This window comes from Daphnia carinata, chromosome 7 (genome assembly GCF_022539665.2).
Source record: "Daphnia carinata strain CSIRO-1 chromosome 7, CSIRO_AGI_Dcar_HiC_V3, whole genome shotgun sequence".
Taxonomy (NCBI): Eukaryota; Metazoa; Arthropoda; class Branchiopoda; order Diplostraca; family Daphniidae; genus Daphnia; species Daphnia carinata.
In genome coordinates this window covers 5984457-6000579 of record NC_081337.1, presented here as the reverse complement: position 1 = coordinate 6000579, position 16123 = coordinate 5984457, and positions in this window count along the sequence as shown.

The following is a 16123-nucleotide window of genomic DNA, read 5'->3' as shown; positions in this document are numbered from 1 at the left end:
TTTTTCCACTCGCGTCGTGCCGCCACTACGAGAATGAAACGAGCTCGTGATAACATTATATGGCCGTTCAGTTTTTTAACGACGCTTATGAAAACAAGACGAAACAAACTTAAAAAAAAAAAAATGGGCGAGTCCGATGTTGCAGAGTTTTGTAAAAAAAAAACAAAATTTTTTTCGTTCAGTTGGGTTCGGTGACGTGTCCGTTCTTTCATTTTATTTATTTTTTTTTTTCGTTCGGTCTTTTTTAGCGGCGTGAAGAAAAGGGAAATCGAATTTGAAGAGCCGGGAAATCACAAGACATTATTTAAAGTTAGGAGAGATGAGAAAATGAATTTGCGGGGGAAAGGTTCCTAATGACGGGATGAGAAGTAGATGAGTCGGAGAGGAAATTGCATTTGGTGGCTTATGTCCTTTCGCCGATTTGCTTCACTGCCTTCTTTTTTTTTTTTTTTTTGGCAATTTTCTCGAATGGCGAACGACACGCGTTTATCACACCTTAACTGATTAACGAGAGAATTGAAATGGGTATGGGCCAATGTTTTTTTTTTATGTGTTGCGATTGGATTTATTATTACAAGTACGGCAGTAAATGTTTGATGATGGCGACAAACATTTTCTACTCGGAAAAGGGAACAAAAAAACAAAAAAGAGAAGATAAATAAAGTTAATGTTGTACTAGACATCAGGTAACAATGGCGCTTTGTTTTTGTTTTTCTTTTACGTTGCCATTTTCCCCATAAGAGGGAAGACGGGGACGTAAACACATAAACCCTCTTAGTCCTTTTTTTTTTCCCGGCGTGTCCGTGACTTTTTTTTTTCTTTTCGTTGTGGCCGGTACTGTCAAAGTCAGTCCGTCATTAAAAGAAAAAAAAAAATAATAAAAAAGGAAAACTTTAAAAGCTCGTCATTTTGTTTGACCGAACCGTTCGTCTGTTTGAATTTTTCATATAAATTCCAATTCATTTTGATTTTCACGCACACTTTCGCGCCCCCCCCCCTTTCCTTAAGTGCTGGGTGTGTATCAACAATTGTATCAGGACAGCATCAGCTGCCGTTTGATGACCAGGTGATGCAATCTTCATTTTTTTTTTTTTCTGGGGAGGGGAGGGGGGTGATCCAATTTTCGTTAGCCTACCAGGTGAACGTCACAAAGAGAAGCGCAGATTAAAAGGCCCCGTCAGCTACTGTGCGATATTCCCGTCCTATTTCCGTTGAGGTAGAAGCGAAGGGAGAAAAACTCGCCAACACTACGAATTCTTGTTACTGAGGATAATTCATTCACGAGTCAGCTGCGTTGGCCAACAGACCCCCGGCCGTTCTCTTTCTGAATTATTTGTCGACTGCACTGCGCTTCCATATACACCCAACTGGTTTTTTTTTTTTTTTCTTTTCCCTTTTCATTATTAAATGGCAGCGAGAAAAAGAGAAATGTCTCTTTGAACGACGACTAGATGACTCATCTATTTTTTTTTTTTTTTTTTTTTTGTTTTTTGGTGTTGCCCTTATTGCATTTCCAGTTTGTCCAATTTTATTTTTTTTTTTAGTCTGTGTGTTACTTCTCGTTTTTTTTTTTTTTCATGGATGATTGATTGACGTGCGGTCTTGTTACCCTCAGGTTTTTTTTTTGTGTCTTTTATGCAGACGCCAAGACCAACCGTCGTTGAACCATAAGGCTACTTTTTTTTGGCCTTCGAGTCTGACAGCATTATATTTGGATTGAAAAGAACTTTTTTTTTTTTAAAGATACTTCCCAAATTGGGATCGAAATTCGTTGCCATGTAGGGATACTTAAAAAAAAAAAAAAAAAAAAAAAACCGGGGAGACGTATGAGTTCTCTTGTTCCCCTACACATTTGATGTAAACAGAAGTTGATTGTCTCTTCTTTTTGGCTTTTGGGTCTCTCTCTCTCTCTCGCTCTGGCTGAAAAGTTTGTTGGAATTCAAAGCCAACTACGAAAACGAACAAGTTTGTTGCAATTTGTTCTTGACAATCTGCACAGTTCTCTGAAATGATGAAAGAAAAAAAGAAATACAGCACATTTCAAAGGGGTCAAACAATTTCAAACTTTGGTGTATTATATAAAATTTAAACCTGCGCAGACGTTGAGCTCCAAAAAAAAAAAAAACACTAATGATGGCCGCCATCTTGCGCTCAAGTATGAAGGGGAAAAAAAAAATGCGTTCCGGAATTTCGTTTGGTCCGTCATTTTAAATGGGTTGTGTTTGCGTACCGTTTCCTTCCGTCTTGCCACCACACACTGACATTGTTGCATTTCTCTGAATAGAACCTCGTTTTTTTCATTGTTGGTTGGCGTCGCTTTTTCTTATACATTGTCCAACCGTTTTGTGGGGGTTGTCATCTTCTGGCCTTTTTCTTCGTTGATTCGTTGCTTAATCGGGGTAGCCGGGGCGCAAAGGTTGACAACAGGAAATTAACTCACCGACTGTGTTATTCGACGGCCCAACATTTCTTTCCCTCTCTCTCTCTCATTAGCCGCAGAAGTCTGCAGAACCTGAGTGGCATTGATGCCGTCGCCTCTGCCTTTGTGACACACACTCTCCAATGTGCCTCACGCAGGTTTCCCCTCTTTTGATCCATGCACACATTGAATCACAGTCCCTAGCAGTTTGCCCGAGCTTTTCCCTTTTTTTTTTTTTTTTTTTTTTTATATATACAGTATATTTCATTTATCAAACACACACATGGTGCAATAGAAGATGGGCGGGGAAGACGAAAAAGAAGATGAGACAACTCATCCGTAAATGCTGTTAGATCCTATGACACTGTTCCGCTTGATTGGCGAACCCCGTTTTTTTTTTTTTTTTTTTTTTTTGAACGAACTCTTTTTCTTTTTTTGCGTTGAGTTGTCGTGGAAATGTAGATGGCGTGTCGTATTTCACGGGGACGCATAAAGTGCTTGTTCCTCCTTTCGGGAGCTACTTTACTCTTTTTAAATCTGTTAATGTCTCTTCTCCCCTTCTCTTTTACAAAGTTTTACTCAAGAGCAAAAGAGAGACTGTGAAAATTCATTTCCCAAAAGAGTTTGAAATTTAAAAATCAATGCACCGAAACTTCCACCCCACTTTTCACTCTCCCTTTTTTTGCTGATCTCATTATTATTAAAAAATGGGAGACGCACACATCTAGGAAGACGGGCTTTTTTTGGGACGAGGAAAAAGAGAGAAAAAAAAAAAAGAAAATGGTGAACGTAGTACTTTGTGAGCTCATTAGAACGCTGTGCCCTCATTGATGATTGATACGATACCTCACGGGAGGGTCGTGCCATTTCAGCGCCAAACGTTACGTGGAAATCATTCAATTTCAACATCTTTTTGCTTCTTCTTCACTCCCACCATTCATCTTTAATAATCTGCTTTCAAAATCCATTACTCCCTCTTTATTTTCAAAGACAAAAAGGGTGGGGGGGGGGATCAGATGGAACACGTTAAAACTGAGTTGGGAAAGAAAAAAAAAATGTACGTCCGGTTCTGTTTTTGTCCAAGTCCTGAACAGATGTAGTCCAACTGATAGTCAGGATCGAACGTGCCTTCTCCGACATCCCACAGTGTACTGGAACAGCACTAGTTAGTTAGTAATGGATGTGCAAGTAAAACAATAAAAGAAGAAGGGTGGGTCGAAAGGGACGTTTGAAAACAAAAAGCGATTGGTCACGAAATGAGTTGGGATGTCGAGGCTGATAGAGATTTGGGGCTATTTAAGCCTAACAATGTTGCATCATGTGTCATGCGTTCTTTTCTTTTTTACACGAAAAGAGAAGGGGGTAAAATTGTGGCCTCTTTTTCGAAAGCCTTATTTTTTTTACCCCCTTGTTCCATTGTTGAGGATTTACATGTCATGTAAGCTGATTTCATGCTACCGGATATGTCTAATGGCCACTCTGAAGACTGACCAAGACTCGAAAAAAGACCATCGTCCCTTATTCCATTTTTGATGTAGACAGGGGGGTCGGCACATTTTTTTTTTTTTTTTTTAAACTTTGAGAGACCGGTTACAACGTAGGGAGGGAAATGACAAAACAAATGACGACGTAATCCTCTGGTATATATAAAGTCTCGAATGACTTTATGTGTATGAAGAAGGAAAGAGAAAAGTCGGATAAGAGCCCATTTCGCTTTTTGGTATGGAAATGAAAGTGATGAGTTTGTCTTGGATTGACGGTTCTAACATTTCAGAAACGGAAACGTCAAAGATATAGCGCTGGATCCCCCTCTCTCCATATACCACCACGGTCTTCTTCCTTTTTTCGTTGCCTGTTGTTATCCTTGTTACATCCGAACCCTTCGTTTCTTTGTTTCCCCATCGAATTCGACGAGTCTTTTTTTTTTTTTTTTTTACTTTGACTCTTTTTGCCCAGCTCAGTTGTACGAAAAAAAAAAAAAAAGACTCGTCGAATTCAAACACAGAAAGAAAAAAAAAGAGGGGGGGGGAGGTAGTGCGGAAAAATCGATGACGAAAAGATCAGGTCATATTGAGAACAGTTTCAGGTAGACGGGCAAATTTAGAAATTGAGAATCTCCTTGCGTCTATATGCACAGCACTTTCGCCGCTGTTTTCATACTACACCCAAAGTTGTGTGTGTTCAGGTTGTGTTGCCGTTTTTTTTTTTTTTTTTTTTTTTTCCATTTCCAGATGATGCGGTTTCATCTCGTATGCACAAGTATTACAAACATAGAATACATTGTATCGAAGAGGATCGATTCTCGATCGACTTGGGTAAATTCAGCGTATGCAAATGTATCAAGGCGAAAAGTGGGTTTGTTTTTTTTTGTGGGAGAAGTTTAAATGGGGTCGGAAGATGGAATCGGAAGAATGGGACGTACGAATAGAAGAAGCTTTGGATTTTGTGGGGTCTATACATAAAAAAAAAAAAAAAAAAAAAAAAAAAAGAAGGGAGGCAAACATTGTCATTCGCTTTTGTGTGTCTGTGTGTAGATGGAATGACGTTACGGATCATTGGCTTTTTCTCGTTGCCTTTTGTTGCCTTTTCATGTTTCACGACGTTGCCCAAATGGAGAGCGCACCACTATTTCCAACGCTATCGTCAAAATGTCCATGACCGATGGCCGTTTCTCGGATATAGACGACGATCCGTTGTAATATGCAGACACACACACACACACACACACACACACTCCCGGAAGGAATCAAATGACTCTGCAACAGCAGCAGCAGCCTCGTATCATGGCAACGCTGTGTCATGTATCCGAGCGTCCATATCTCTGCCCATTGGCATCATTTTGTGTACGCCCTGCGTGTTCCCCGTGTCAAATGACGCGTGTACCAGAGAGTTTGTCAGTATTTTTCGGCTCCCTCGAAAATAGGGGGAAGGGATCGCGTAAAGAGATTGGGATTCAAGACGGATCAAGGTGAATTCAATAACATTAATATGGACATGTAGCCGAGAGGTGAGTCTCATTGATTTTTCCCCCTCAGTTTGTATACGGAACAGTCGGGGGCGATAAAGGAGCTCCACAGTCAAGTTTAAGAGTTAGAGGCTTTTGACGAAGAGGTGGGGGGGGGGGGGGGGGGGGGAGGCTGTTGCGTAGCGAAGGGATATGACAAAGTCCCATCACTCCTGTCACTCTTGTTATGACTTTTTTTTTCCCCTTTTTTTTTCGTGGCAAAGAGGGTAGGATCAATGGCTCGTATAATTCCCCCCGTCACTCCCGCGGAAATTTCTCATCAAAGCTTTACACATTTTTTCCGCCGTGTGTTTGAATCAAAACATTAATGAAGAACTAAACGAATTTGGAAAAGCAAGGAGGAGGTCGAATGATTTAAAAAAAAAAATAAAAAATAAAAAATAAAAGAAAGAAAGAAATATCCAAAATGTCATTTTGCGAATACGGATTTCCCGCCCGATTTACGTGCAAACGCGTTCGTTGAATGGGGGGATTGGTGGTGAAGGCAAACCATGGAGAGGTTGACTCAATTTCCGGGAGGGAGTTTTTATTTCCTTTTTTTTGTTGCGTAGTTAGAAAGCAAACGCTATTAAAAGATAAAAAAAAAAAAAAAAAACGTTGGATGCTGCTGCTGGGTAAGGTTGATGGAGCAAAAGTGAAAAGACGGATGAAGATGAGAGAAAATGAAGCTCAAACTCCCGCCCCCTCCTTTTTTTTTTTTTTTTTTTTTTACCGTTCCTCTTTTATATGTATGTATCTAACGTCTATAAGTATACGGTATCCATGTTGACGGGAGGAAAAGAGAGACACATAGGATGTAAGCTAGGCCTTTGGTGGATTGAAGGGCCCTGTCGTGCTGTTGCTGTGACGGAGGGATCAGCATCGTTCCTACCCCTCTCTCTCACAGACGCACACAACACACCTTATTGATTAAAGATCCTGTGCGCGTCAAGCATCGAAAGAACCGTGAGAGTTGAGAACACGAGAGAGAGAGAGAGAGAGAGACGCTGAGGAGTAAGAGAGGAGGGTGTAGGACAGGGGGGGGGGGGGGGAGAAAGAGTGTATATCTTGTGATGATTCTACACCGCCTCTTCCCTACTTTTTATAGTCCGCCCAGCAAGAACTTGCCTTTTCTTCTGCAGTGTGTTGAAGGAAGAATGAAGAGCCCTTACATGTTCTTTTCCGTTCTCCCTGTTTATAGCAGAGGAAATTGGGGTTGGCCAGTCGTTTGATTTTCCTGTCGATCGCCATTCCGTTTTTCTTTTCACGTAGAGCCAACGGCCGGGAGAGTGGGGGGGAGGGGGGCCAAAGCCCATTTGGCACGAGAATCCCCTCCGCAAACTCTTGTCTTTTTAAAAGGTCAAAAACAAATTTTTTTTTTTTTCTTCTTTTTCTTCTTTTATAACTTTTTATTGATACTGTCTTCGGGGCTAGCATGGCTATTATTTTTTCCAACGATGGCTGAAGATGGGTGGAAACAAAAGAGCATCGACTTATTGCTGGGCCACTAGGTCCGGTCGGAATGTTGGTCTTTTTTTTTTTTTCAGTTCCGGCTCTTTCTGCTCGATTGGAGTTAAAGAAACGAGGGGTAAAAATTGTGAGGAGATACAACAGAAAGAGAAGAACCTTTTTTTTTGGGGGGGGGGGGGCGGCTGTGGCTAATTGTCGACGTGGCGGACCTGCTTTGTAGAACACGAGCAACGAAAAGAGAATGGGCAGTCCGGTGCGTTCATTATCGATAATCGAAACTTGAGAACACACGAAACTTTTTCTTTCTTTCTTTTTTTTTTTTTTTTTTTTTTTTTTTTCTTTACCTTTACCTTCTATTGATTCGTCCTTTGAGCTCGTAAAAGATACTCTCCTCTTGATTATTTTCATTTTGTTATTCGATTTTTCGATTTGTCGTCGTGCGACACAAAACATTTTGAAAGCAGGGCATGTAAAGAGACGTGGCTGTAATCCCTGCGTAAGAGCTAGTTGCGCATTTTCGTGTTTTTGTTTTCGGCCCAAGGAGAAACAGTGATGATGATCACGAGCTTACCCACACGCCCTTTAAATGCTTTGAAAAGAAAAACAAAAATGGGGGTCTCATCTGAAAAGAAGTGCGCAAGAGGCGAGTAAGTTTTTAATCAGTCCTACCGAGGCGTCCAGCTTAAAAGGCGGCAGCGTCGAGCTGAAGAACCATCACGAGCAATCTTTATTTTTTTTTTTTGTTTTGTTTTGTTTTCTTTTCAGGAGTGTGGAGGATCTTTAAAAAAAAAAAAAAAGAATAAGGCAGGCCGACAAGAAAAAAAAAATGTGTCATTCTTTATTTTTTTTTTTCTCTCTTTCGGCAAGTTGGAGGGTCCGTTTTATTCACTAGGACGTCATTCTTTTTTTTTTTTTATATTATTGTGAGACATTTTTTTTTTTTTTTCTTCAGTGGACTGAATTACGGGCAACGCGCTTTAGTTTTTTTTGTGTGTGTGTGTGTGTCTCTCTTCCGTGATGCTGGCCAGAAAAGGAGATGAGCTGACGAGAGTGTGTCGTAAACCAGAGAAAAGGAGACGGGCCCCGAGGAAATAACTATGATGCATATTCTCTATACGACTATGACCGCGCTTTAGGGAGTGTGTGGATAGGGTAAAAAAAAAAAAAAAAAAAAAAAAGGAAAATAGAAAGAAAAATTCCAAAAGACACAGGTGGGTGGGAACGTGCCCAATAGACCGAACCCGTTTCCCGAAAAAATTGTACAAGGTCCGCGTGTTCTTAATGAGTTTTTTTTTTTTTCGGGTTCGCCATTTTCTTCGATTGGTTGATCTTGCACTGGAAAAAAAACAAAAAAAAACAACCAGGCCATTGTTTGTTCTTATTTTTTTTTTTAAGGATAAAAAAACAAAAGGAATTGAAAGGTCAGTTGTTGAAACAGCCAACGCTGAAAGACATTGTCACCAAGTGGGGTAATTGACGTGCGTCCGATTAATGATTGTACAACGGCGACAACGCCCTTTTTCGCTAACGGTATACGCTTGTTATGTACCTCACAGCCAAAAGTCCCGTTTTCTTTACACGTACTTTTTGTTTTTTTTTTCTCTTCTTGCCTCTGACATTTATTTTGAGTGTATATTCAGTTTTGACTGTGTGTCGTGGGTTGACGGTCGATTCGCGTGTTTTGCCGCACTATGGACGACCGTCCCACGGCCGGCTGCACGATGTCCTTTCAATATTGCATACGTTACATCAAATATAGAAAACAGTGGCTCTAAGTATACAGACGTCTACTGCGTTACGTCTATTAGAACATTGAGGCAGTTCGCAGCGGCAAAACAGCGATCAATAAAATATCTATCCCCACACACCGTTACGAAGCGACTCCCCCCCCCCCCCCAACTGTTACGATAACGCAGATGAAATGCTTTCGCTTGTACAGGTCTCTTTCTATCCGTCCAGCAGTTTTGATGCATTTTTCAATGTGTTTGTATCGAAGAGAGCGTGAGGACAGCAAGCTAGAAGAATGCGAGTATGTTTCCTATCTGCTAGTTTTTTTTTTTTTTTTTTTTTTGTTTTTGCCCTACGACACACAAAGTATTTCAGGCTGTTATGGAGCCTCTTCAATGGGAGAGCGCGGACAAGGGGAAACACTTGGCTCTGTTGCCATTTTCTCTTCACGGTCCATTTGACGAGTCGTGAAAGAAAAAAAAAAGAGCGTCATGCCAGCCAAAGCTGTGAGCTTTATTTTTCGTTTGTTTTCTCATGTTTGAAAAATAAAAAACAGAAAATCAAATTTTTTTTTTTAAATCTGCCATGCGAAAAGCTTTCCGTTTTTACGTCTAAAATTCCGTGTTCTATTTGGCATTTTGATACCGCTGTCCCCACCCACCTTTGATCGATCTCCGGTCCGAGAGAGAAAACAATCAATGATGGAATAAAGCTTTTGCCGGCCTTATGGGGAGACGCTATTGATTGATATTGCCCGTGGTAACTTATATCGAGCATTTCTCAGTATTTTCTCATCACCCATCTCGTTGCGGTCGTCATAGTTTTTTTTTCTTTTCTTTTTTTTTTTTTTTTTTTGATGAGCTTGAAAGTTGCATCGCCCTTTTGTCGTTCGTGTATGTTAAACACGGCGCTCCCTTTCTTTGAAACGCGTAGAACCCGCGGGGTGGTACAAGTCAGTACAACCGGTATGCTCAATATATATATTAAAAAAAAACAAAAAAACATATGCGATATTTTTTTTTTTTTTTTTATATATTCATGTTTTTTTCTGGCTGGGGTGTTATTGTTGCAGTTAAATCCGGATACATATCTCCGAGTGTTTTTTTTTTTTTTTTTTTCTTATATATATATATACAAGACGCGCTAGACAGTTTGAAGTTGATGCTCTAACGGATGATAAGCTTTAGAGAATAATTCAAAAAAGAAAAAAAAAAAAACTTGTCTTGCATCTGATAGACAAGTCGATCTCGGTGACAAGGAACATGTGCAGGAAAATAAAAATCAGGAATAAATAAATACACAAAACAAATATTAAAAAAAAAAAAAAAAAAGAAAGAAAGCGAAATGTGGCGCTTTGTGTCGCCCGTAGCAACGAACTTGTACATGCACTACTCGCTTTTGCGTTCCCTAAAAGATGTATGCACGGTGAACAAAAAAAAAAAAAAAAAAAAAAAAAAAGAAGGGCCCTCTTGTTCTTCCCTCTGTCAGTTTATTTCCTTTTGTAACAGCGTCTTTTACAATCGTTTTTTTTTCTTTCTTTCTTTCTTTTGGTGAAAGACATAGAAAGGGGGGTGATGTTGCAATGTGGAGCAACTGTTTCGCTAGTCATCCCTTTCCTTTTCCTTCTCTATTGAGTAAATAAATATAAAAAAATAAAATAAAATAAACGGGGAGGATTTGAAGTATGCCTTGCTTCTGCGTTCCCACTACTGTCTGTAAGTGCCTGTGTCTAGTTATATACATGTCGTTTCGGGTCTCTCATCTCTTTTTCTTTTCGAGGGGAGGTTCTTGATGTCGAAGTAAACTGGCTTTTAACCGATATACTAGACATGATGGTGCTGAGTACCAGCGTTTGTCTGTGTCTTGTGGAATCTTTTTTTGGCTCATCCATTTGAGTCTGCCCATCTGTTACCGCGTTTTCCTCTCCGTTTGGCACGGTCTTTGTCGCCTTGTCGCCAAAAGATATGTCGAACCCAGCCGATGGGGAAGAGGGGGGGGGGGGGGTCGTCAAGGAGTTTTAGCGGCTAGGAATGCGACGCTGTCATCCAAAGCTTTAACTCTGCGTATCGCGTGAATGTGTATTTTTTTTTTTTTTTTCTTCTCCCTCTTGCCATGCTGCCCATCGTTCGAAGGGCACGGGGCATAACGAGTTTGCCTTTTTTTTTCTTTCTTTCTTTTAAACATCATTTGGAGCTTCAACTGTTCAACCGGTGACCTCCCGCGTTCAGTGGCAACGATTTCAACAATGCCCAATTCTCGTGCGTGCGTGTGTGTGTGTGTGTGTGTGTGTGTGTGACAGTTAAAACGGCCGAGTAATCGAATCTAGAAGATAAGACCGGCCAAAGAGTTGATTATATTCGTTAACGTATCACCTCGTCCCTGTTTACGATTGAGATTTATCGAGAGAATGGTTGACATTTCTTTTCACGGCTGATTGATAGTCTCTTTCTTTTTTTTTTTTTTTTTTTTTTTTGTTTTGCACTGTCTCGTTGGTATTCACATTCTAAATTTTTTTTTTTTTTTGTTGGTTTTCCGGAATGTTGACGATGCGCGAAAAATGTGGCCGCAAACAATACGACGTGCAATGACGTAACGTCGCAAAAAAAAAAAAAAAAAAATAATAACAGTTTTGATTGTTCCTCTCTTTCATCCGGCCCTTTGCGTGCGATGTAAAGAGCGGACGGGAAGTTTGTGCCGGATGGATAGCATATTGGCTGGTTTTGCTTGAAGGATTTTCTTTTTCTTTCTTTCTTTACGGTGATCGTTTACAATTGCCTTTTTTTTTTTTTTTTTCTTGTCCCTTTATGTTTCACTTGTTTCGTAATATTGAAGTTGGGACCTTTCGTGCCCAATAAAATTCAACCCCACCTTGTACCCAAATTGTCCCCAATGGGATTGCCCGTTCTATTCAAATTTGCTTTTGATAGCTCGATTTTTTTTCCCTTTGTATTCTGCTGGTCCCTTTAAAAAAAAAAAAAAAAAAAAAGAAATGGACGATAGAAAAGAAGAATTTTTTTTTTTTTTTTAGATTTTAAATGCACAATTTAGAAATGTTGATGTATTATTATTATATTTTATGGGTGTTTGCGTATGCGTAACGTGTGTAGCCTACATAATATTCAAGTTGGGTTATTATATGGCCACGAATAGGAACTCGTGCCAACGGGCAACGATGATTTACCACCATATGAAATTATCTATCTATATATATATACATACATACATACATACAGACAGACAGACGTAGCATATATATATATATATAGATTGTAACAGTTCTCCCCTCTGTCCATTCAAGCAGGGATTTATTGATTCAAACTTTTTTTTTTCGCCCCCCTCCTCTCTACCATCTTTTTATTATTATTTTTTTATTTCTTCTTCCTACGGGTTTTTGGCTATTCGACGTCCGTTCCTCATTTGCTGAAGCCAACCGTCCAAGTGTATATTTATACACGAACATCGAATAAATCTATAGAAAAAAGAAAGGATGGGGGGGGGGGGAGGCAGGCCGTGTCTAATTTGTACACTCGGAAAAGACCGGCGGCGAATGTCTCCAGTTGTGCCCGGCTCCGCCCTTATTATACACCATTCGCGCCACAAGGTGACGGTCCTCTTCAGATTTTTTTTTTTTTTTTTTTTTTTGCCTTCCCCATTCCAATCTTTCTTTCGATTGCAATGGGGGGGGGGATATCGTAAAATACGTAGGGCATTTTTGGGTGTCTGTGTCAAATGCCACCTCGTTCGGTAGCGTCGCCATAGACTATTCTTTTTTTTTTTCCTCTTTCACTCCTGGCGTCATTTTCAAACTCTCATCTCTGCCTTACCAAAAAAAAAAAATTTTTTTTTTTTTTTTTTTCTCTTTCTACTGTTGAAGTTTACGACTTTGCGTCTTTTTGTTCGTCGGGACTCGAGGGATCGTTAGTTTTGCGACCCCCATCGCGTTTGACAGCGTGAAAGCGTATATATCTCTTCTTTTTTTTTTTTTTCTTTCCTTTTTTTTTTTTTTTTTTTTTTTTTTTTTTTTTTTTTTTTTTTTTTTTTTTTAACTATTTACTCCGCCTACTCCACGCGCGCATCTGGAATATTATATTCCTTTTTTCTTTCTAAAGATTCCGGCACCCGAGTGCCTACAGCTGTATTGGGATGATGATGATGGAACCGATTCTTTTTTATTTTATTCTCCCCCCCCCTCAAAAAAAAAAAATTGTGTTAATATAATATTGCAATTTGAACCATCTGTCCTGAGAACAAAAATGAACGAACTTTATCACGCGAGGATTTTTGACGAAGAGTTTGAAGAAATCCTTCACGTGGATAATGTACGAGAGCAGATATCAAAGTTTCTTTTTTTTTTTTGAGAGAGAGGATTTCTCTGTTCTTTTGTTTGACAAAGGTGTATTGCAACTTGGTACTAACTAGCGTTATAACGATCAAGTTAAAGTTGACTCGTTTTCTCCCGATGTAAAAGCTCAATTTTGTGTGTGTGTGTGTGTGTTATATAATAATGCTCCGTTTGTTAGAAAGCGCAAAGGCAACGTAGCAGCGCGAGCAGATGGACAAGTTTTTGAGGGGCTGCGTGCGCTTCGACATATCATCTAATAGGAGGAAAAAGGTTGTGTGATGAGAAAGTATAAGGGGAATCCATGATTGGAGGTAGTTTGGCCGTCCCTACACTCGGTGTTGTTTGTCGGTCCTCTGGGTCTGATCTAACAAGGACGTTCCAGAGAAAAGAAAGAGAAAAAAAAAAAAAAAAAAGAGGGAGAAGAGATGGAAGACGTGAGGGGTGGCACACAACAAGGAGAAAGTGAGTGACAGAATGAAAAAAAGTCTGGGGAGGGGGTAGGCAGCAGTGAGAGAGAATGGATCGTTCATTAGTGAACGTAAGATAGATATATTACAAACTGTACAGAGTTATGAATTCAGCAATTACCGGCGCGTACCTTTATGGACGTTCTTTGTTAATGCCTTTCCTCGTTTGCGTCACTCTACCGAACGTTTCTTGTTTAACGTACTAACGTCAAACACCTTTCGCTGCTACTCCACCATTATCAAAGCAAAAATGTCGTGTTCTTTTTCAAAGTATTTTTTTCGCATTTTGTTTTCTCCACTTATGAATCCAATCATTTTCTCCCTTTTTTTTTTTTTTTTTTTCCATCTGTTCTATTCGTACATTTTGCTCTTTGGGCTCACTCCCCCCCTTCCCATTTATTTCTTTGTGCACGGGATTTTTTTTTTTTTTTTTTTTTTGTTAGGGTCCGTGGAAAGGGGAATAAACCGACTGTTTTTCACATATCGGATGGCCATCGTTGCCGGACGTTGTGATACTTTTCCATGCTCGAGAATAGTAATATAATGATGGGAATAAATGAGAGGGAAATCGTAGGACCAAACGAGTGTAGGGTTATTATACCAATATAGAATTATAGAGGGGATTTCCTATTTTTTTTTTTTTTTTTTTTTCTTTTTTCTTTTTTTTCTTTTTACGTGATTCCATAGGCTAACGGGCACCGTAGTCTTTTAATCCCCTTTTTCTATATCCGTTCCTCTCAGGAGAAGCTCCATGTGTATAGCATATATATTTTTTTTTTCTTTTCATCATTGGCATCCGCACTATTCTAACAATTTTCTCCCCTTTTCTATTTTTTTTTTTTTTTTTTTTTTTTTTTTTTTGTTTTGATACGTCGATGAAAACCTTCTGACGTCCGTATGGAATGGGGGGGCTTCTGTGTGCCTTCGCTACATCCATGGCTGTATGATGTAGCTAGGGCTGTCGATGAAGTGCTGGGAGAATTGATGATCCGGACCACATCGTTTGGCATCCTCCCTTTCTTTTTGCGTTACCCTCCTCTAAGCTTTGCGCCTTTTTTTTTTTTTTTTTTTTTTTTTTTTAACTTCGTTGTTGTGTACATTTTTTTTTTTTTTCTCTTTTCATTCTTCTTTTTGCCGAGTTTCTTTATTGATGATAGCAGTTAGACAACACGCGTCCCCGCGCGCGGCCCTCGCAAGTCAACGCCGCTTGCGAACGGTTCCAGCTCATAGATCTCGTTTCTTTCTCCCTCTCCGCCCGGCTGAGGTACACCCACATGTATCCTCCCCGAATGTTTGTATAATTTACAAAAAAAACGCGGGGGGGGGGGGAGGGGACACAAAAAACAAGAGAAGATGGGCAAATCCAATGGACTTTTTTTTTTTTTTTTTTTTTTTTTTTTAGTATGCTTGAGTACACATATAGTATTTTGCAGCGTGACATTTCGAGATGTCAGACAGTACCCGGAGACTGTTAGGGTTCCTCTTAATTTTATTTATGTAACTAAAGCACTTTTTTTTGTGTGTGTGTATGTGTGTGTGTGTGTGTGTGTAATGTTCGGAGGGGCGAGCTTGTGCGTGTCCTTGTGCTAGAAAAAGGAAACGAAACAAACATGGACTGTGAAAAGAAAAGCTGATTCATTGCATTCATCATCATAGAAAATCTTGGGGGAAAAATAGTGCGCGCGCTCTTTAGATATCATCATTATGCTCGTTTGATCAACGTGATTACACCGATTGAGGTGGAGGAGAAAGGCAGGGGGTTGGAGTATTTTCAAAATGAAAAAAAAAAGAGTTTCTTTTTATTTTTTATTTTGCGTTGCAATTTGTGTAACGCTAGCCTGCAAATGTCCTTTGAATGGCTCCATGATTTGTTCGTGTTTTTTCCACGTCAAACTGGCGTTCGTTTTTTCGTCGAGAGATACAGACGATGGATAACCCTTGGATACTTAATATTTTTTTTTTTTTTTTTTTCCTTCGTCGAGTCTATCTGCACACGGGGGTGGTAATTGATGATGATGCACTTATTTACTGCGTTAAAGAACGGCGAGATGAATGGTTCTGTAACCCTTGGGCCAGCACCGTATATACGACACGGCAGAAAGCAGATCCGATGCAGCTGACAATTTCCGTCCTACTTAAAGAGGAGGGGGGGGGGGAAGCGATTTTTGTGTTGAGGCCAACCTTTTTTTTTTTTTTTTTTACATGTGGAGTTTGGAAGCAGACAAACATCTCATTCTATTTGTATTTTTTTTTTTTTCGTCGCTGGCGGGATTGTCGTCGAAACCATTAATCAAGTTGAGGTAATGACAGTCTAGTTTCGGGCTCAACGATCGTATTCATCCCCCACTCCTTCTACTTTTTTTTTTTTTTTTCTTTTAAAGGGGCGATTTTATATGGGCCTTGTAGTAAAAAAAAAAAAAAAAAAAAATAAGAGTGAAAGGCCGTACTTGATTGAAAATTGGCTCCATTTATTTCGTTCAAGACAACAACAACAACAACAAAATTGAGCCGAAAATAGCCGTTAGCCATCGTGGCCCCGTTGCGTAATATAAAGCAGCAGGCCACATCAAAGCTGTTTCTTTGTCATTGAGAGCAAAGTTAGAAATTTTTTATTTTATTTTTTTTTATTTTTGGTTACAGGCAAAATAAAGTTAAAGAGGGGAGACTTTCATTTGTAATCACGTTGGGTCTGT